The 23579-nt window shown below is 43.3% G+C and overlaps 1 long non-coding RNA gene across 1 annotated transcript; it reads left to right on the forward strand.

The window, feature by feature from the left end:
- Positions 1-207: 207 nt before the first annotated feature.
- LOC118601652 lies at positions 208-23346 on the forward strand. Its single transcript, XR_004950454.1, has 4 exons — positions 208-5128; positions 12150-12319; positions 13174-13285; positions 18865-23346. It is a non-coding gene; the product is annotated as an uncharacterized LOC118601652 (long non-coding RNA).
- The last annotated feature ends 233 nt before the right edge of the window (positions 23347-23579 follow it).

Below are 23579 nucleotides of genomic sequence, written 5' to 3' on the forward strand. Positions count from 1 at the left end.
GCGGCGGGCCCCTCCCCTCCGCCCCCAGGGCAGCAGGCCGCGGGGCCCCGGCTCCCCGCTGTGCCGCGCCCCGGGCCCCTCTGCCCCGCCCCGCTCCGCATGGGCTTTCGCTGCCTGGGCGCGGGGCCCGGGCGCGGCGGCGCCGTGGCGCGCAGGGTCGGGGTGTCAGGCCCCGGCCGCGCAGGCACGAGGGCGGAAGCGGAGGCTCTTACCCCGAAGGGGACGCAGCCCACCCGGCGCCACCCCGCGCACTCTGCCTGCCGTGCGACCCAGCTCCTCTCCCCTGCGGTTGCTGGGATTTCGCAACTCAGGGTTTCAGAGCGAACCTACTTCAGTTCTCCAAAACTTGGAGCGGTGCTTTCCCAGGAGAAGACACTTGGGGGGACGGGTGGAGAAGGGGGCTGGATGCTGCTGGACTTTCCCAACGTCTATGTCTTCGTCTCTCTTCAATTTGCATAGGGGTCCACCCTTCCCCAACACCCACTGACCTCAGCTCCACTGTGGAGCTAAAGGAAATCCCTTCTCTTTGCCAGTGACTGGTTGAAGCCTGGCATGTGCGATTTTGGATGAGATGCTGGGGGAAGGCTAGGGGTGACAGATGGGGGTGCCATCTCTGAAAACATCCTCCCTCCCCTACGTCTTCCTGTGGATGTTGCCCATCTCTTGTCTTTCTTTGCTGCTGCAGATATTTATGGGATACCTATTCTGATTGTCCCCGGGAACAGGGGACAATCAGAAAAGCATCTCTGTGCTCATGGAGCACACCTAGGCAGGTGGAGCCCAAACAAACAGGCAAGGGAATATGCCCTGTGTTGAATGCAGTTACATGCTGTGGAGAAAAACTAAGCCTGAGGTAAAGTGGTTATAACTTTAAATAGGGTGGTCAAGGCAGGCTTCACTGGGCAAGTATGTTTGAGTAAGAACCTGAGGGAGATGGAGAGCCAAGTGGACATGTGTGGGAAGAGCACTGTAGGTAGAGGGAACAGCAGGTGCAGGGGCCCCAGGGAAGTTCACCCGGCACGTTTGAGGAAGAGCAAGCAAGTGCAGCTGGACAGAGAAGACAAGGGGGAGAGTATCAGAATGAGAAGTCAGAGGGGTCATAGGGATGGGGCAGATCATGAAAGACTTTTCTTAGCCTTGTCATATCTGGATGTGCCACCTAGAAGTGTGTTTCTATCTTTCTAGCAGCCTGTGAGTGGAGCCCACTTGTAGAACGTCTGAGTAAAGAGAGGGGAGGAACCTGGGTCCCTAATGACATTGTTGAGCACCTGAATCAACTGACCCTGGAGCTCATTTCTTATTGTTTAAGTTCCTTGAAGTTGGAGTTTGTCTCCTTCCTTCAGAGGCAGCCTAACACACATCATAATCTCCCCAGAACCCAGTCTTCTCCCCCTCCAGGGGGTTATAGTAGGAGGCTTCTTAAGAATGTATCACCTCCAGTTTTTATAAAGATCAGATTTTGCTGCTTTTCATTTCAATGCTTTGTGCCAATCCCTCCTCTCCCCCCAACTCCCATGAATTTTAGGCTGCTTTCAGAAGTAACAGGAAAACTGGTTAGCACTGTGGACTATTCAGGGGCGTGGAGTGGGAGGTCACAGGGGTGGTTTGGTAACCCAGTGATTTTTGGAAGGGTTCATGGTCTCACCATCCTTCTGCATAATTATCCTCAGCCGCTTGGCTTTTTCTCCATAGACTTGTTGCTTCATAATAATAAAATGGCTGCCACAGCTCCAGACATCATATCTTCATATACTGTAACCAAAGGCGGTAGCAGGGAGTAGGTTGCCAGGGTGGCAAGAGAGCTCTATCTCATACAACAAATTTTCTTTCTTCTAGGAAAAAAATCTTTTCTAGAATCTCTTTCCCCCAACCCTTCTCCCCACCAGACCTTCCCTTACAACTCATTGGCCAGAACTAGGTCACACTGGCAACACTTAGCTGCAAAAGAGGCTGGAAAAGCAAACCTTTGCCTTTATTCAGCCTCTGTAGTGGTGGATTGGTCTATGAGTTAGGATTAAGTTTAAGTACATAAAACAAACAAACAAACAAAAGACATTGGCTTAAACAAAAGACAAACTTTGTAACACAAAAGAAGTTGGGATGGGGATAGTAGGCAATATGTAGTTGGTATTTCCAGGTCCATGAAGTTGTTTGGGGTCCAGGCTTTTTCCATATCCTTGCTCCCACATCCTGAGTGTGTACCCCCTGTCCTAGGAGTCCAAGATGAGCTCTGGCCATCAGCTATGGACTTCCTAGAAGTTCCACAGTGCACTTCTGCTTATATTTCATTGACAAGAACTTAGTCATATTCTTAGTTGCAAAGGAGGCTGGGAAATGAAGCCTTTATTCAGGAAAGTCATGTGCTAGAATAGAAGTCAGGATTTTGTTACTATGGAAGAAGATTGTGTCTTATGTGAGGTGTCCTAGAAGCAGGCTCTGATACAACGATTGTATGCAAGCAATTTAAGAAGGAAACTCTCCCAGGAGAAACCAGTAAGAACATAGAAGGTGGGTAGCAAGCAAGGATCTCAGACAGAGTTACAAGAAAGGTAACTTCACCAGATCTGAAGGGGAGCTTTGGAATGTAAATTGTGCCCTAGAGTTGTCCCCTCCCCCAGCAGGGGATCTGTGCTTCCATACACTTCTATGTCTGTCAGTCATTGACTAAGGGCCACCCTGGGCCACAAAGCCCAGGCTCTTCACGGTCTCTTTATGTGGGTACAAAGAGGCAGTAGTACAAAGACAGCCCACCTGAAAAGACTGGCAGGTACCTCAGGTTGGAAGCAAAAACATGCTAAGTGGTAGGGGCAGAATTCACGAAAGGGATCCTAGGGATTCAGGCAGAATCCCAGCGAAGTCACTGCAGGGAAAGTAGACAGTGGCAGGCAAGTAGCCATCTCTGTCACAGGCCATAAAGAGGAGGGGTGGGAATGGCTGACAGCAGCATTAGTACTGGGAGGTGGTGAAAATCCCGGAAGTTATAAACAGGAGGAAAGACAGACGAAAGACAGACACACAGAAAAGACCAGGGGGACAAGTGCTGTGTGAGCACGAGGAACCCTTCCAAGGCCAGCTGTTTTTAACAGCTACACTAACTACAATTGGGACAGTGATATTGAGCAGGAACACACATTAAAATTGTTTTAAATTATAACATTCTTTTTATAAACAGATTTTCTGGCACACAGGAGAATATTTCCTTTGCTGAGAATTGTCTGTTTATGTCTCATCCATTTATCTGTGGGATGGTTGGAGTTCTAATTGATTTGTAAAAATTCTTTAAATACTAGGGAAATCAGGCTTTGGTTTATCAAAGATTATGTCCAGTGTTCGTGGGCACGGACTGTACCACTTTGCCAGATACGTGTGCATGGGCGATATTGTTAACTGCACACCCCGTTCTCCAAAGGCCCGTCTTCTTGGATCACGTGTACCACCTCCCACCCCAGTCTCTCCTCTTCGGGGTCGTCCAAAGACTTCTCCCTGTGGCAGGAAGGAAGGTCACGGCAGAGTCTGGCCACCAGCCTCCAAGCAGAAGTAGATGTGTCCCCGTTAACTGTATCCCATGTGTTATGTTTTGTAGTTCCTTAGTCATTGTGCAGGTTATCGTGAGCAATTTTTTATAACAGGTTTTGTTGGAGAAACAATGGCATAAAACAACTATAATGACTTTTAATCATTTGAAAAGATAGTGCAGAGGGTAAGAGAGTAAACTGATACAACTTCTATATTGGACTAATTGCAATGTCTATCAAAACTAGCAATGCACATGCCTTCTGACCCGGCAATTGTACCTCTAGGGTTTATAGTAATGATAAATTCATACATATACACAAAGAAATGTATGTATGAGAAAGTTTATCTCTTCATGTAGATTAGACACTCTTCGAACACCTACCTCATTTCTCACCCTCTGTCCCTAGAACAGTGCCTAGCACACCATAGGCACCAATACATATTTGGGGGGAAAGAATGATGAGTAAAAGGCTGGAAGAAATGCTAAGTTCCATGGCTGACGAGTTATGATGCCTCCATCTTGTAGAATATTGTGCAGCCGTTAAGAAGGGGGGAGATCCGGCTTGTGGACACCTCATCCTCTCTCAGGTACAATGTGTTAATAGATGGCAAGGTGTAGCATAGGGCAAATTGTGTGCTGCAGTTCATTTAAAAAGAAGCAAATACACATAAGCCCACATATGTTAATGCGAAAATATGCAAAGATGTCTCTGAACATGTTGATAAGCAATTAGTAATAATGGGATGGGAGATGGGTGTGAGAGAAACTTTTCACCATGTGCTCTTTGGTGGTAGCTGATTTTTTTGTGTGTGTGATGTGTGTTACCGATTCTAAACAACTAAATAAATGAAATGCTCTGTGAATGCACGTCAAATCAGTTTCTTCTGCGGAGGAAGGCCCATCATTTCCACAGGGACTTTACAGTTCTATCATTCAGCATAGCCAGAGCAAGCCTACCCTCATGCTTATTTGCCATATGGTTCAGGCTTATCTTCCTTCCTCTGAGCTTCATTTGTCCATGCTCTTCTTTTGCCTCAGGCCCAGTCATGTTTCTCCTGATTAGAATGTCCAGGAAAGCAGTTGATGAGCTAATTTAGACTGTGGTGTCAATGATTGCCATGGCTCACTGCATTGCTCCTCTCAGAGTATTATTTTAATAGGAACAAGTTTTGAGCCCAGAGACCTGGGTTCTGATTCAACAGCTTTCAGGCATTGGCCACTGCTCATGTGCTAAGCAGAGGCATTCAGGAGCCCCAAGCATCCACACCTGTCCTGTTCCATCCCTTTGAGTAATAAAAGGCCAGAGAGCTCAGTGGGAGGGTTTTGAAAGGTGTTAACTGTATATTTCCGTCCTCTAGGAAGAAGGAGCTGGGATGCGTCTTCCCTGGAAATGGCCACAGAGGCTTGCTGCCCTTGCCAGAGGCCAGAGAGGACTGGACATGAGGGGACTGGCCTGTGGTGTGTGAAGAAAGACATAGTGATGCTATTGTCATGGCTATCCCCAGCTTTCCTGGCTCATGGAGAGCGTGGTTGAGGACTCAGCAGCCAGTTAGCTCCATGAGCTGCAGAACCACGTTCCCTAGCCAAGCCCTGAGACTACACCAAGAACAGGTGAGGTTCCATTGTCGAGCCTTTGAGAGGAACCCTGTGGTCCCAGAAACGGCTAGGTGCCATCTTGCCCCCCTAGGAGAGTGGGCCTCGGGATGACGGCAGAGGTGAGGCACGGGAAGAAGGCAGGTCCTTGCGGGTCTTACTGACCCCAGGCCAGGTGGTGAGTCCATATGAGAAGTGACTGCTCTCGGGCTGGATAGCTGTCAGCTATACTCTCAGGATCTTTAAAAAGAGCAGAGTCAAAGGGAGGAGGCATGCAAAAAAAACCAAAAAACAAAAAACCCGTGAGAGGAGAAGGAATCCCTAAGATAGATGGGACCTGGGCCACAGCTCAGAGTCAGATCCAGGGGAGATGACAGCGTCGCATGAGTGGATCTTGCAAAAGGCCTGGGTACCCCTTATTAACAAGTTTAAGTCCCCACCCCCACCATTGCCCCGTGAACACACACCTTTGCCTCTGGTCTCACTAGTACGAGCACTACTGTGAGAGACTGGAAAACAAGGTCGATGTCTCTTATTAGAAGAGGTGAAAACATCTGCTATTTTTATGTGAGATCACAGGATGTAATGCGACATCTTCCTTGGTACTGATGCTTGCAGACTTTCTCTGGGAGGATAAACTGCTACCAGTGGTTGGCTCTGGGGACGAAGCAAGCTGGGGCTGGGAGGAGCTCAGTTGTGGATTTCTTTTCACAAATGAGAAAGAACGGTAGGATCTAAAAACTACCAGGCAATTGAACCAAATCCTAGCTATTGCGATTAGCCTCTTTGACCTAATATTTTATTGGAGCTATTAGCAAGTCAGAAAAATGTGAAGCTATATTCCCTTTCTATTCTTGGCAGAGGTGAAGGTAGGTGAGACTGGAAGAATACGAATAATCAATCCTTGAGTATTGAAAGCTGATTAACCAAGCTCAGGTGTGACCAAGATGATCCTTATCTCCAAACCATGAAACTAGGAATACTGGTGGAGAAAATGCAACTCACCTGTTCTTTGGGGTCTGCATCTTGCATGCTCTAAAGGAGGGGTCCCAACCTCTAGGCCACGGACAGCATGGGTCAGCGGTTACTGGCCTGTTAGGAACTGGGCCACACAGCAGGAGGTGAGTGTCAGGCAAGCAAACTAAGCTTCCTCTGTATTTGCAGCCACTCCCCAGCACTAGCATCACCGCCTCAGCTCCACCTCAGATCATCAGGCATTAGAATCTCATAGGAACACTGGTGCCTGGTGCCAGAAAAGGTTTGGGACTGCTGCTCTGTGATTTTGGCTTTTGTTTTGGTTAAGCAAGCCTTGTGAACCTACATATTTTCCACGCTGATAATGTTTGTCACGAAACCCCTGAGGCAGGTGCTTTGCTGCTGACAGAAAGAACACAGGCCCTGCTCCATGGAGCAAGCCACTTTCCTAGAATGTCGGGCTTCCTGATCTCGCCCATGAAGGGAATCCGCAGTGTCACCAACACTGGGTCAGTGAGCTCCCTGGGGTACCTGCTGGCTGCAGCAATTCCCCAAAGGTGGTGTTGGGCTTTGGGAATAAGACCTAGTGCTTGGAGCTTTCAGCACCATGCCTACGCCTCACCAGATTCGCAACTGCAAGGCAAAGGCTGCAGGGCCAAGGACCCTAGAATGCAGGTCCCGGCAGCAGTGGGACCACTAATGACAGCTTTCTGAGTCTGTGAGGTTAAAGAGAGAGCAAGTCTAGCTTGAGTTCAGTGAGACTGAATTCTTTGTGGTACAGAACTGGAGACCAAGGTCTTTATAAAAGAGACGTGATGGGAAACAGTGGTTGCATTTATTCCTGTCACCAAGGAGAGATTTCACACGACACGGTTTAGGTGCATAGACTGACAGGGATGTTTTTGAAAGCCTCGAAAATCAAGTAAATAAGGTAACCAACACCTTCCAATGAAACTTTCCATTGAAAATGTTCTATATCTGCACAATCTGCTATGGTGGCCACTAGCTGCATGTGGAGCTGAGTGCTTGGGATGTGGTTAGTGCAGCTGAAGAATTGAAAATTTCATTTTATTAAATTTTAGTGATTACCATTTTAGACAGCATAGTATAGACAATTGATTTTTCACTACAGCAATGATTTGTGGAAAGAAAAGGAAAGTAATATTTTTGGGAGCTATGTTTCAGACAGGATGCCAGATGCTTTCTGTAACAGAATTGTCTCATCGAATCTCCACAATTTAGAGGTGTAAGTGACTTGCCCAGAGAGAGTTTAAGTGATTTGCCCAGGGTTGTATCACGAGCAAGGGACAGGGAAGGGATCCACATGCAGGTCTGACCCACCCTTTCTCCTAACGCTGTCTCCTGAGTTCTACAACTAGAGACTCCAGATGGACTGGAGGGGTCAGATCACAGCAACCAGGCTGACCGAGGGCTGGAAAATCTGACTTTGTGATTCGGGGAGTTGGGATTATTTTATTTCAAGAGGAGAATGCTGAAGGTGCTACTTAATCTTTAGTACTAAATTAAAAGATCATTTTTAGAGGAGAGTGGCAGGCTGTCTCTCATCACCACTAGTGAAAGCTCTGTTTTATTCTGGTTAACACGGGAGACATGGAAGAATGTAGTAAAGCCTTGCTTCTGACATGAGGACGTTTCTCTCCACATCCCAATGATCCTGGTTGGACCTTAGGACGCGTGAGGCTGACTCTGGTCCAGAAGGAACTCAGCTGCCTGGGCTCTGGGACACTGTATGAGTAGTATTTCAGCTGGCCAGAAACTGGTGGCTTCTAAGAGAAAAGGCTATGTTGGAATTATTTGGGGATCTCAACTCTGGTTGTCAGTAGAAGTACAAAATGTGAACAGCCTGTTTGCTCGTCTATTCTTGATGTGGAGTTACTGGTAAGCTTGAGCAGATGAATAGAACTGTTGTTATGCAATTCTCCGCTCCACTTACCTGTGGGCAATTGTTTTAAAATTCACCATGTGTTTACATTTAAGACTAGAATTTAGATTGTGTAGCTTTGAGGAAAAATTTCTTCTACAAAGATTTAACAAGCTCGTTTTGACATATAATTGCCAACAGATGGCTTTTTAAATATAATGAAATGAACATGGTCAGTATTACATGTAATGGATTTTGTAGCTTTCCAAAGTAAGCCGTTGTTGTGGGCAAGTCGTGCTGGTTAGGAACACAACATCTTTATAGGTCAATTATACATTTTCTGGTGAATTTGGCATGACATTTTGTCTTTCCATCAATCACTCAAGATATTAGATTTGCCATTCCAAGAAAGAATTACTCTTCTACTTGGCAACCTGTAAAATACATTACACATTGGGACTCTTAATTTTCCAAGGGAAGGATGTTTAAGTAAAGCTTGAAATTGTAAAGTTTATTCTTTCCTGTTGGAGAAGTGTTATAAAAATTACAGAGTGTAATAAAGTTTTTATTTTAAAGTTTTTTTCTGGCAATAATACTTAGAATTTTATGTTCTTCAAAGAAAAATCTCTAATAGGTATTAATAGTCCCTAATCGGTGTTAATTTTTATATATCATGAAGTTCCTGCAGAGATTGCTCTGTGAAACTGTTTATGATACTAGCATTCGCCAGTCAGATGCATAGACCGTATGATCAGGGCAAACCAAAACCAGTTCCACACACCACAGAGAAGGCATCTGCCCATGTGCGGCAGCTAGATAACAGGACAATGTGTTAGACAACCCACATTTTGTTTTCCCTTGTCACCATTTATTCCACAGAGTACGTAACACAACATGTGTCTAATAGAACGAAGTACTGATAAGTAAATCTCCTGACTAATAGATACGTGACACAATCACCTGGACAGTATACATACAGAGGTTGACTGAGCTCCTAGAATGTAGCGATGCATTGGGTGGATCTTCACATTGGAAGGTTATTCAAGAAAAGCTGTTATTTGTGGTGGGCTTAGAAGAGTTGGAAAGTTGTGAGAATATCAAGGGGAAGACTGTTCCAGTTAAGAGGGGTGGCCTGAGTGAACAAATTATAGGGAGGGTCAAACATGGGACAGCAGGGAGGCTGACTGGAACGGTGCCAGCGGCTACCTGAGGTAAAGCCAAAAGATGGAAGACCTCGAAGCCCAGAAATGGGCATTTGTTCTTAGTGGTTCCTCAAAGTCCCTGCACACCTAGGCTGAAGGGAGTTTACAGTGCATGAGGTGAGCTAGATTATATGAACATTATTTTTCAGAGACAAATGCTAGTTCAAAAATGGTTTTCACTGGTAAAGAATGGAATTATGACCAGGCTTGAGGTTAAGGAGGTAGTATTGCTGGCTAAAATGAAATTCTATCTTTTGATTCTTGAAGGACTAATAAGTACAGCGCAGTGCACAGGGCTCTGGTCTGAGTCAGGAGGAATGAGGTCCAGTCTCGGCTCAAGCACCCAAAGGGGGTTTAGCCTCTTCCATGTAAAGTTCTGGGTGTGGGGTGAATGGGATGGTAATAAGAGGGAACTGCCAGCTGGGGATCCTGTGGTCATTTTCTCCTTTAGCTTTGCCCACCCAGTGCAGAGACACTTGCCGTGTTGTCTTTTTTCTTTTTTTTTTTTTTTAAGACTAATCTCAGTGACATCTTCCCACCTTCTACAAGAAGCCCTATGCCCTCTTAACCAGCATGCAGGTATCACACATGGCCTTATTACCAGGTATTTCAGGATTTTAAAAGCTCAAACCACAAAAAGATCAATAGTTTAGTTGATATGCCTATTATCTGAATCAAATGAAACAATTGAATATATGAAATTTGATTAATGAGATGACTTATATCCTAAATGGTGAGTAAAACAGACATAACGGTCAGGATAGGCTAGGATATGCTGCAATAATCATCAATGCCTAAATCTCAGGGTTTAAAATAGCAGTGATTCATTTGTTGCTCTCACTACAAGTCCATCGTGGGTCTCCAGGGAGCAGGCTGATGGAACAGCCTCTTCGGGAGCATTACTCCTTGCCATGGCTGAGGAGAAAAGGGAGCAGGAGGTATTGTGCTCAGGCACTTGAAGTTCCTGCCAGAAGTGACATGTTACTTCTGCTTACCTTTTATTGGCATGCCACATGGTCATGCCTAACTTCTTCAGAGGGTGGGAAGGTACAATATTATTATGTTCCCTTACAGGTGGAGAGCTGGAAATATTTGGAACAGCACAAATGCCTACCACAGGAGTCATTGCCAGGCGAGGCCCAACCTTGTCATGAGTCTTTTATATATTGCATTCGTTTGCCGCAGTTGCCATAATGAAGTGCCACAGACTGAGTGGGTTAAACAGCAGAAATATGTTGTATCAAAATTCTGGAGGCTAGAAATCTGAGATTAAGGTGTTGGCAGGGTTGGTTATTTCTCAGGCATCTCCTTGGCTTGCAGATGGCCCCCTTCTCCCTGTGTCTGCACGTGGTCTTCCCTCTGTGCTTCTGTGTGTCCTAATTTCCTCTTATAAGGGCTCCAGTCACACTGGCTAGGACCTGCCCTGTGATGACTTCATTTTACCTTATCACTCCTGAAAGGCCCTATCCCCAAATACAGTCAGAAGTACTGGGTTTAGGATTTCAACATATGCATTTGGGGGGGACACAATTCAGCCCATAACAGATATCATGTTAAAATTGGGGCCTATCTCCTGAATTGGGGCTATTACAATGGTAGGAATATACAGAACTTTTTGATACATTTCATCCCTATACTTGGTGCCAAAACTCTTAACCAGATCCATTTCTGAAAATAGGTTATTTCTTGATATGACCTTCAAGACATAGAGAGATGCTGTGATTAGAATAATAAAAACTATTTAAGAAATTTAAATTTAATTGCAGGCCCATAGAGGGTTTTCTTAATTCACCTCTTATCCTACACTCTCTCTGAACACATTAGTGCAGTATTCAGAAGACTGAACTTTTTACTGGTTTTAATAATTCTCTTGTATGTGTTAAAACACCGTAGACTGGTTGGTTACTTCTATTGACGATTTCCCTGCTACTGGACATTGATCTGTGCTCGTGGTTCTCAAACTTGAACATATATCAGAATCCCAGAGGGTCTGGGATGGGCCTAAGGTTTTGCATTTCTAACAAGTTCCCAGGTGCTGCTGGTGCTGCTGGTCCAGGTTCAGGGCCTGGACTTCAGGTGACACTAGTTCAGGAAGTGGCAGTTGGGATGATGGAACACCCTCTTACGCTTCCTCGTCTGGGTGCCTGTGTGGGGGTCGCCGAAAGGCAACCAGGTCGATTCAGGTACACCCAATGACACCTTAGAGGCCCAGGTAGACAGCAAACAGGAAAGAATTATAAATCATCCAACTAGGACTAGCTGTTTTGTGTTTCTTAACCACTACATAAACCACATAAGATCACCCACTCTGCACAAGGCCTCCTCTTGGCCTACTGTTCAGTCAGTTTGTTTTTGTTTTTTTTTAGAACAGAGGATACAGTGGAACATTCTTTTGGACAGTTATGCCAATTCCAGCAAAGTCTTGAGAAAAAGAGACTTACTCAATCCTTTCTGCATTTCCATTTCATAAACAAAATGTCCCGGGGTCTCATGTAAACTGTGACCACTTCTGCTTTGAGAGTCACAGAGCTCCTTGTCCAGACACAGCACTGCACCCCATACTCATTCTCTTCTAGACGTCCTCGCCCGCCCGTTTGGGGCAGCACACTCAGGCCCTGCCATTAGGACTGGTGGTTTCTTAGTTCCCCAAGAAGCAGCGACAGCTGGGGAGATGACGCGTGTATGTGCCCAGAGGAGGGAGCTGAGGCAGACACTGCTGTCTGCCTTCCCAACCCCGGTTCTCCTTTTCTCCCTCACTAACTGGCCCCCAGTGCTGTTCAGGGTGGCGAAGTGTCCACGACGTATCCACTAAATACTGCGCTGATGCCCTTGCAGCTGGGGGTGGCTGTGTGACCTGTTGCTGGCCAGTGACATCTGAGGAGTTTCTGTGTGGGGCATGCAGGAATGGCTTTTAAAGGGGGTCCAGCTCAGCTGGGGTGCTCTTATTCCCCCCTCCATTTTTTTTCTTCCTGGAATGCAGACTTGCTAGGCTTGGACATGCAGCAGCTACTTCGCTACAACAAAAGCTATGCACCGGGAAACTTGGAGCAGGAAGAAGGAAGGAGCCTGCTTCCTTCATGACTTTCTGAGCAGCTGCTGGCCTCCAGACTTCTCTCAGAGGAGAAAATGAGCCCGTTACTTCAGTTACGGGTGAGGGCTCTGCCTCAGGCAGCATGGGGTCTGGAAAGGAAGAGCGTTGATTGGGGGAGGACATGAGCATGCTCTCTGCCACAAGTGATGGTGAGAGCAAGCATCGACCAACACTTCTTGAGCACTCGCTCTACATAAGGCACGATGCCAAGCCCTGGATGGCTCATTTTACACATGAGGAATCTGAGTTGTGGAGCTGGCATTTTGGCCTGGGTCTGTCTCCCCTCCCTACCGCTCATCATGACTCTCACCGCACCGCCCCCCCACCCCCGACGCCATCTCTGGTCCTAAAGCCTCTGCTTTCCATGTGTGGAATTGGGTCCCAACTTCATGGCCCTGGTTTTGAAGGCTTGTATCTCTCAGTTGCGGACTGAATGTTTGTGTCTCCCTCAAATTCATAGGTTGAAACCCTAACCCCCAATGTGATAGTTAGTATTTGTGGGTGGGATGTTTAGGAGGTAATTGGGTTTAGGTGAGGTCATGAGGGTGGGGCTCCATGATGGAATAATGTCCTTAGACGAAGAAGAAGAACCCAGAGCATATACTCTCTCTACCACGTGAGGGCACATCTCTTTCCAGCCCGGTCCTCCTCTCTGGCATACACTCCAGTTTGTCAGTGTCACTCTTCAGATGCAGCACCTGAAACCAAAGGAGAAAGTCAGTGTTGAGTTTTGTGGACCTGTAGGTCAATGCATCAGTTTTAAACCAACTGTATCACACGTGATTGGCTTATGATTGCATGTGCGATCAATTAAAACCACAGGGCTTTTTTTCTGTTAAGTCAGGTTTCTTCACTTCCACCCTAGATTTAGCAATTGGCCTTGTTGACTTTTTTTTTTTCTTCTTAATTCTAGCTGAATTTTTGGCTTGGGCCCAGTCATTATTCCTGCTCAGATGATGTGAATTGTGATCCTGTGGACCATCTTATTGGTGATCTTACCTGTGTGCGTAGCTTCTGAACGTTTGGTAAACACATCTTTTATGCCCTCATCCCAATTGTTCGATTAAAATGTTCTAGGAAGAGCAGTGGGGCACACTGCTGGAGACACACATTTGGCTTAACATCAAGCTGCCGGTCAATCAATAATCTATAGTTTTCTTGTTCAGCTACCTAGGAATAGACCTAATTGTGTTTTGGCCCTCAGGGGCAACCCCAGAGGCTTTGAGCACATGCTCGTGAAAATTCAAGACCCCTCAAGTCTTTTCCAGAAAGGCTAGGGCGTCATGGAGGCAACCCCACTCTGAATGAACACAGGTATTTGGGGTATTGACCTTATAATTATGTGGGTGGTTAACTCTCAGCAAAGGCCTAATCCTTAATTGACTCTTTTGCCATTCATACGTCTCTGAGTCAGCTCCTCTCACCAGCAGTCATTTAGCAAACTCCTGGGGAGTTCCGATCGATTTGCTTAGTGTTTCAAGATTTTCTTCTGTCATGTAAAAAATGGTACAGAAATTGGTATTCTGTCACAAAGAAATTAGTACACCTTCAAGTGTAACCTTTTAGAATTTGTTTTAACTTTTTTATTCTTCTGCACATTGCTGTAACTGCAATTAAGATGGAGTTCATATGTACAGAGAAATGCCCAGGTCTTAAATGTATAGTTCCATGAGTTTGGACAAATGTATGGATCTGTGTAACCAGCATCCCAGTCAAATACAGATCACATCTGTCACCCCAGAAATGTTCCTTCCCTTACCCTTCACGTGACCTAAGGCTCTAACACTCCATGCAATTAGGTTGGAATAATTAGTTTGGAATATCTTATACAAGTAAAATAAGGCAGATATACATGATTTGAAAATACCTAACAGCTTAAAAATTTCCATTTCTCTCCATGGGATAAGTAACCAAATGTTTACTGCATTGTTTTCCCACAATTCTCATTGTATAATTTTCTTCAAATAGTTCAGTATGTCATACTAATTAAAGCATTTATTTTGTGTTGTAATTTGTAGTATTTTTAAAAATATGTGTATAAAATTGAATGTAAACACGGACAATCTGCCTGGACATGAGTGTCGTTAGGTATACGAGGACCAATGTCATGGTCATCCGCTGGCAAAATTCACCCATGAGGCTTGCAGCGAGCAGGAGTGGGCGGTGTCTGGCCTCCCCCGCAGGTTTGTGTAGGCTGCTGTTTGTGGAGATCTGCATTTGCAAGCATATCACTGACTGCTGTGGCTGACATACCTGCTGGTGTGGAATGTGAGTGATGAGTGCAACCTGGTTTTAAAAATAATGAGGGCTTCTCTTGCTGCATGAGATGAACTTGACTGGCCTATTCATTACTAGTGGACAGAAGACAACTCTGTAATTCGACTTGGTGAAGAGTGTTAGACATATATTATAATAGCAACCTTAAGAAAACTCTGGGAAGTTCTTTAAGTCTAGTAGCAAATTATGCTTTAACTATCCTGTCTTAGGTTCAGCTTTGGTGTTTTTGCCCAGCTGTGGTTAGGCGCTGCTCAGATCACTGGGTAGTAATGAGGACAAGTTAGCAGTAACAGCGATAACCCCTGACATCATGATAACAACAGCAGCCATTCACTGACTGCTCCCCGTGCAGCATGCTGTGCTGAGGAGCTGATGATCATCTTAGCTAATCACTGCAGCAGCGCCACTTACAGATGAAGTAAATGGAGCCAGACAGGTTAAGTAACTTGCCTATTAGGGTTATACCATGTTAAAAGCAGAATTTATGCCAGGTGTACCAATCAGTGTCCCGTAAGAGAATGGAGATGGTAAACTTAATTTGGGCGTTTGGAGGTGAGAGCAATAAAGGTGTAGGCAGGGTGTAGAGAAACCATAATGGCTGCTAACAGTGGGGGCTGTTGTGTCCCTCAGCTGATGGGACAGAGGAGGAACTGGGGGACAGTGAGGCTATGGGGAGAGGGCCTTTTTCAGGAGCTATGGTCTGCGGTTGATAGTCACAGCCAGTCATGGGGACATCCACGGATTCCAGGAAAATAGGTGCTCTGATCCTCATAACACTTGCCTGTCTCCAGTCTCTCGGGATGTCCGCTGATAAACCCAACGGAGCCCTCTTGATGTAGTTGGTTACATGTATTGAAAATTTCTTCTCTCAAGCCTGTAGCTTGTTTATTTCACTTCATATATACTGACTTTTTTCTACATACATTTTATAGTTTAATGTAATCAAATCAATCCTTTCTTTCATGGTTTGGACTTTGACATCTCAGGAAATTCCTTTCTCACTCCAAAATCATGAAATAGCCTCCCATTTTCTTATAAAGGTGTTAAGATGTTTTCTGCATTAGGTCTTTAGCCATAATTATATATATATATATATATATATATATATATATATATATATATATATATGAAAAAGTGATTTTTTGGCCCCTGATCGATAGCCTCATTTATTGATCTGAATTATAATTTGCCATAAATGGAGTTTTCATCTGTGTGAGGACCTGTCCCTAGATGTGCTCCTTGGTCTATTTGTCTGGGTTTGTTATTTTGTAAATACCTGGCACTTGTTATTTTAGTGTTTCCAGCTTCATAAGAAGTTACATTATCCAGAAGTAAGAGTCTCCTCTCTTCCCCCATCTCCCTCCTCCTTGTTCAATTTTTTTTTTTCGGCTGTACTTTTTCTTTCATTTCTTGCTATTACTTGTAAGATAAACTTGACAAGTTCTATGAAAAAAAATCTTTTGGGGTTTTGATAGGAATTGCATTGCATTTATTGATTAACTTGGAGAGAATTGGCTTATTTCAAATACTAAGTTTTTTAGCTCGTGACTTTGGTAAATAAGTTCACTTGTTTAGGTGTCCTTTCATGTCCTTCGTTACGTTTGATAATTTTCTCTGCATCTTGTGTACTGCTTTTAAAGGACTTTTTCTTAGTTAGGTACCTGGTGGTTTGGTCTGGTTTTCTATGAAGATTAGAATCTTCTTTTTTATTACATTTGTATTAGTTGATTCTGATTTAAATACTTTCATTGTTTTTTTTTCCTATTTATTTTGTATTTAGCAACCTGTTAAACCATTATATTAGTTATAATAGTTTTTAAGAATCTCGGATTTTCTATGTTATGGTAGGCATTATCCAAAAAATGTCCCCAAGATTGTCACCTTCTGGTGTACAATAAGTCCTCAAATAATGTTTCATTCAACATCATTTCGTTATAACATCGAGAAAAAAACCCAAAACATTGATTTCCAACTGAGGCTGCTGTCTGTGTGGAGTACGCATGTTCTCCCCATGTCTGTTAAGTGTTTCAGTCTGAGTAAGTGTGGATGTGAGTGTGAGTGTGCCCTGCAATGGAAGGGCTCCCATCTGGAATTGGTCTCTGCCTTGCCAGGATAGTCTCTGGGCACCCGAAACACTGAATTGGAAAATAATGGTCTGACTTGTTTTTATCAAACATTCTTAAATGTATGTATAGCTCACATTTATTTCAATGCTTCATATTATAAGTGTTTTGAGTCTTTATGGAGAAGTTTGGTGATTTTTTCTGTAGTCAGAAATAGGCTATAGGAAATTAACTCTTGTTTGTATCAATTAGTCTATAGAAAATTGGCTTTGTTATACATCTTTTGGCTCAGAATTGCAATTTCCAAGAACCTATTGAGGACATAAAGTGAGGACTTTCTGTACACGCCTTATATAATCTCCTCTCCTGAGTCTGGGCAGCACTTGTGAAAATGATGGAATAGTCACCCCTTGATGAGGTTATTTTATATGGCAAAAGTGATGGGATACACACTCCTATTATTACGTTATACTATATAAAACTCAGTCTTAGCCCTGGTAGCTTTGAATAAGTACCCTGTCACAGTGTTGGTCAAGTGGCAAGTAATTGCAGGTGGCTTCTGAGAATTGCGAGCAGCCCCCAGGTGACAGCCATCGAGGAAATGGAATCCTCAGTCCTACAACCACAAGGAGCTGAACTCTGACAACAACCACATGAGCTTGGAAGAAGAGCCTGACCTCTCTAGCTGAGATCAGAAGCAGGGCCCCACCTTGATTTCTGCCTCGTGAGACCCTGAGCAGAGAACAGAATTCTGACCTACAGATCTCTGAGATATTAAATGTGTGCTGTTTGAAGCTGCTAAGTTTGTGGTAATTTGTTATCTTGCGATAGAAAACAAATCCATATGTAAACAGTTATATCATTTGCAACTAACACGGTTGTTTCTTCCTTTCCAACCCTCATTCATTTTATATTCACCTCTGGTCTTATTGTGCTGACTAAAACCTTGGGTTAGATAGAAGAGATGATATTGAAAATCTTTGATTTTTTTTGATTATGAGGAAGTTCTTGTAATGTTTCATCGGTAAGGAGCCAGGACCCCCTGGAGAATAGCTGATTCTATGTCTTGGCCTGAGAAAACCTTAGGATCAATCTGGAACAAAACAAGAATGGTTTCCAGGGCTTTAGAAGCCATGCTGAAAGGACACAGGAGTTGACCTAGAGTGGTTCCTGCCTGTCTTTGGCGGCACAAGTATCACAAAGAAAATGGCCATTATAGTTAATTGAACTTGTGAAAAGTTATTTGTAAAAGAGAGTTAATATAATACTAGAAGAGTGAATGCCATGATGTACGTTTAATTTTGTGTTGATCGTAATAAGTAGGAGAACAGCAATACACGTGGGCCTTTTATTTCTTCTCTTGGGCGACCTCTACTTAAAAGCACTGAGTATGGATACACACTTGTTTCTGACTGTGTAAGGAGGAGAAGGGAAAAACACCACCAGGTTTGGCTCTGGCACTGAAGTTGTGGGCCGTGTCGGCGGGAGGGTGAGCTCCACAACAAGGCAGTGGGGCACTTGGGAGCCGCACACGCACACGCACTGCGGTTGTGCCCTCTGGCCACACCGCCTTCCCCTTTGCTCTTCCAACCGCGAAGGGCGACGATGTCGTCCCGCTGCTGCCGATCCCTGGGTAAACACACCTCCCCCTATTTGATCCTCCAGCGTTTTGGTGATTGATGATTGAGTCTCTGTGTTAATTCCTCAAGTCGTACCTACCCCAGTAGGTCTGGTTTCCTGACTGGACACTGAATAACACTGGGTGGCTCTTCTTTTGGTCTGGGTTGTTTTATATTTGGAAGTTATTGAAACAGGTACTACTGCATTTGCTATAACCTTAAGAAGGCATAAGAAGTATAGTAATAATTAGGAAATGACTCGGGTTGATGTTTTAGAATAGTTTTAAGGATTTTGTAATTGTGTTTGAAGTATTCAAAAATTAGTTATGTGAAAATTTTAATTGTAGCTTAAATAATTTCAGGTAATTTAAATATATGATCATTGTTTGAATGGATAGGAAAATTTTATTTTCAAAGTTTTGTGTATGAAACTGGTAAGTTTAATACATTGAGCATTAAACAAAATACAAATAACAATGAGTGTCCTTTTTGTGAGGGGTTCCTTAAATATAAAGAATGTAATCATCTTTTTATGTGCATGTCTTAGAGATATTTGTGAGTATTAAATGAGTTATGGTCTGAAAAGCAGGATACAAACTTTATCTTTAAACAAATACTCAGCTTTTATTGTCTTTTTCTTTCTAGATGGTGAAGAGCTGTTTGGTCCTTTCTGGGTATGAAGGCAACTTTCTCTAGGGCTGAGAGGCACATGGCTATTCTCTCCCTGGAGTAAAGATTAGACTTTTGTGTTTGGTGAACACCACTTGCCCTTGAGGACAGTTGAGGCTTACGACTGACAGTGTGATTGAAAAATTTCTTAATGGGTCAACCACAGATACTGCAAGGGAAGAGAGGAGACCAAGTCTTTAGCTCAGCAGAGAAAGGGAATAATGGCCAGAAGACAAGAGAGGCCATGAACATCAGGAGAAACCAAGCACTCCAGAGCTGGCAGAATAATCTTTGAATGGAGGCCTTGGCCTGGAGGCAGTCCCAAGTAGATCCTGAACAGGTACCATCCAGGATTTACATTATAGGGATTTCTCATTCTTCTTTCAGTTATTCTGCCCAAAGGACCATGGCTACTGACATGGAAGTCTTGGCACTATTCACACCAGTTATCATATTTTTATAATATTTGGCAGAGTAAGTTTATCCTTAACTGTTCTTTTCAAACAAACTTTTTTTGTGTGCCAGCTCCACAGAAGTTGAGAAGAAAAAACCATCTTAAATAAAGGAATTTAGCCAGAAAAGGGGGTGCATATTTTCAGAAATAAGGTGGCAAAGTATGCATCAACTATGCAAAGAGCTCTGTGAAGAGTGAGGAATGTACTCCAGCTATACTTGGTTGATCTTCATTCCCCTGACAATGAATCAGAGGGTTAGCATGGGAACAGCAAGCAGAAATTTTCTATTTGCATAAAGATTTAGGTGGCATTTGACTAGACTTCTAGGACAGAAAGAGGATTTCTAACAGTTAAAAAAATTGGAAGCTCAGTTGTATTGACTACTCTGTTTAATATTTGCCTAATGTTTAAACTGTTCAGTTAAAATAACTGAGTCCTATTTAGCACTGTGAGTCTATGATGATTTTTTCTTTTTGAAGGATAGAGATACATGAATTCAGATAATCAAAATACTGTTACATTCTAGGGAATAATATATGAGTAAACCTTCACTGTATTTGGGATAGAAATTTGCATGCTGATTATACCCTGTGCTGGAATGGTGGGAGTGAATCCAAATATTACATTTATAAAGGATGGAAGAGCATATTTCATTTATTCATGCACCAAGCATGTATTGAGTGCCTATGAGGTACCTGTGCCAGGCGTTAGGAAATAACACTGTGAGCAAAACAGATGTTGGCCTTGCCCTTATGGCAATCACAGCTTAAGTAGAGGAGGAAGACATTAATCAAACAGTCAGGCACGTGACTGCATAATAGCATATTGTGACAGATTCTTGAAGGAAAGATACTTGGTGCTGGGAGAGGTAACCTAGTCTGGGACAGGAGGTTTATTGAGGAACAACCTCTAGTCTGAGATCTGAAATATGAGTGTGAGACAGGCCAAGGGATGGGGAGGGGAGAGAGTCCCTGGCAGAGTTCCTGATGGAGGAATGGCCTGTACCCTCTGTGGTGGGAAAGTGCCCTCTTGGAATGCTTGAGATGCTTATAGAAGGCCAGCATGCAGGAGCAGGAAGTAGATGATGGTGGAGAGTTGGCCAGCACTAGATACCGAGTCCTGAAGACCCTGTTACGATTTGGTTTCTGCATTAAGATTGACATGAGGTCTGAATTTTTAAGCAGAGGCGGGACGTGACCAGACTGTGTGGGAGGGGTCATGCTGGCTGCCCTGCTATGAACATACGGGAACAGGCACTAGTGGATGCTGGCAGCTCAGTGAGGAGGATGTTACCATAACACTTGGTTCTCAGTATTGGTTTCTCTCCCTCCCTCCCCCCATGCTGGTTGCCCACCAGCATGAAAGACATCGGGTTACATGATATCTGTAGCAATGGCCTTTCTTAGTGACCCAGTACCCTGGGCCTATGCTAGAGCTTTGTGGGCCTTCCAAGTTTTCAAAAGCACCCCGGGAGTGCTAAATATTGTTGTGATTACTGACTCAAGGGCATTAGGCCTCCTAAATCAAAACTGCCACGTCCTGCTATACCCCACATGCTTTTGGCTGGTGTTTGGTTTGGGTTCTCTCCAACTCTAACTCCACTTTGTCTGGGAACATGATCCTACAAAGCTCGAGGGGTATGGCTTTGGGCCATACCTTGAGCAATCTTAATACTTTATGAAATTCATTTCTATTTTCCTCTTCACTGACCTGCAGGGAACTTTAACTTACATCATTTGGGGACTAATTATGAATTTTGAGGCAATGCCCATGTAAACTGATATGCCATCTTTCAAACCTTAATAGGGAGAAATGAAATTATTTTTCTCTGATGAAATTATTAGTGAAACTGTTACTTTTTTGTAGTGTTAATTTTTCATAAAAAATAATGGTGCCAACAAAATAATGTGACAACCTTATGGAAATTAAAGCTAGTTTTATGGACTCTGAATAAGACTTAGGACTATATGTATCACATATCTTAGAATCAGCAATCAAAACAGTTTATTTGGGGACAGATTGTATTTTAAAAGTACTTCATTCTTCTCTAATTAGAGAGAGATTCTTATTCTATATAAAGAGATCAAATCTACTCTTTTCCATTTTGGAGCCTGCAGAAGTCTGCTAGGAATAAGACTTATAAAGCAATGACTATGTCAGAGAGTCTGTGGCCTAAGGCCATTTTTGCTGGCTATCAGCAAGGTCTCTAGGCCCAGAGGGAGTGCACAGCTCTTCTTAAAATTGAAGGTATTTATACAGACAGGAAACAAAGAACTTATATTCATAGTAGCATTATTCATAATAGCTAAAATATGGAAGCAACCAAAATGTCCACCAACAAATGAATAGATAAGCAAAATGTGGTCTATACCTATGGCCATCAGATACAAGGTTTCAATTTGTCATTCATTTAATAGTATTCATGGAGGGACTATTCTATGCCGGCCCTGTTCTGGACAAACATAGAAATGAGCACTCCAACATACACAAGCAACCAGATCCCTAGAAGGAGCCATCCCATGGAGTGCAAGAGCCTTTTAAAGATTGTATTCCTGTTGTAGGTATCTTATTTCCCAAAGTCAGGAACATTTAAATGCCAAGGGTAGGCATTTGGCTAAAAAAGAATAGTTACAAAACTGAAAGAGTATTGCACTTCCTGATATTTTTACAAGAGTGAATCAAAGCAAAGTAGCCAGAGCTGAAAAAAATGTATTTGGTGAAGACTCTGCACTTCAAAGTCTGAACAAGTGCAGAATGAAACCAAGAATTCTCTTCCATTAGGATATTCTTCTTAGAACACATGAGAAAGGGGCTGCTATGATATGAATTGGTGGGGCTGGCACTGGACTTGGTGGATTCCTGAGGACACAGGAGTGTAGACACAGAATTCCAGAATTAGTAGACACCAAAGAAGGGACCTAGACCCTAATAATAGGCAAAACACATAGTAGGCCATTAAACCTCTAAGTGAATCAGAAGGAAGCGGTAAAGGCAAACTGTGTCAGTCCTAAAATTTGTTAGGCATTCATAATGTATAAAAATTAATGGGTTTGTTATTCATTCATTGATTCTTTCACTCAGTCAAACATGTACTGAGTGCCTGATACATTGGGTGACTAGCGAAGCCACTCAGAGTTCTTCGTGATGGTAAGAAATGTAGATGTAAGACCCTCTGCACTAATACTCCACATATCCCTGTGAGCTCTGGCTGCTTCCCTATTTGTTATGACACTTTTGGCTTAGGATGAACAAAGTTCAGTGAAGTTCATTATGTGTGTTTGTGTTTCCTTAGCGCTTACATTTGGCAGTTCTCAAGAGAGGACTTTGGTTGAACCCAGTGAACTAGGGGGGAAAAAATCACAAAAGTCTGAGTTTTGTTGACCAGAAAAATTCCCTGTGGTCTGACAGATTACCATTTCCCACACAGCCCTCATGACAGAATTGAAAATCTCACTTTTAATTGGCTTAGCTGCTGCCTCTGGATGTTTCTTCCATGTGTCTAAAAATATGCTTCTGTATTGATTTTTCAGATTAAAATATAAACTCTTGACTTTCTCCCATGAAGGATGAGGATTTAGCACTCTCGTTCTCTCCATTCTTCCAAAGTAATTAGATCATAATTTTTAGTTAAATCAAAAGTTAACATTGTTGTGATTATTGCGGGTATTTTTTTCCCAGCTACAGCATGCAGCATGCACTGTTTCCTTTGTTATACAACTTTTTTCCTCCCCTGGAGTTCAAAATTATCTCATGTTTTGATTTATACCTGTTCTTAATGCTACTCCAATGCTTTGGCAGAACAATTGATTTTCCCTTAGCAGTTCAAACGTGTCATGTAATCTATTGATTTTTTTAAACACAGCTCCTCTGGAGCCCACTGGCTTCCTGCTCTGATATGTCACCCACCCCTCCTTTGTTGGGTTCCTGGTTCTCGAGTTCTCTCTTTTTTTCTCCTGGTATACTCCCTCATTTTGGTGGAATACAGTGTCCAATAGCTTCCTAACAAAGCATGCTTGGATTGGATTGATTTTTTTCCCCTTATTTTTTAAAACTGAGAACTCATTTTTGTTCTATGAGTAGTCTTTTCTTTTTTCATTGGTGCGATTATCTTCTATTACCTCTGAACACTTAATTATGGTTTTCCTGAAAGTTTATTCTGCTGTCTGTGCTCTTTATTTCCTCTGAATTTCTATGTTGGATAAGGATTCCCAGAAACCATTGTAAGTCTTTTCTTTG

Source organism: Rousettus aegyptiacus, unplaced genomic scaffold (genome assembly GCF_014176215.1).
Source record: "Rousettus aegyptiacus isolate mRouAeg1 unplaced genomic scaffold, mRouAeg1.p scaffold_m13_p_4, whole genome shotgun sequence".
NCBI classification, from domain to species: domain Eukaryota; kingdom Metazoa; phylum Chordata; class Mammalia; order Chiroptera; family Pteropodidae; genus Rousettus; species Rousettus aegyptiacus.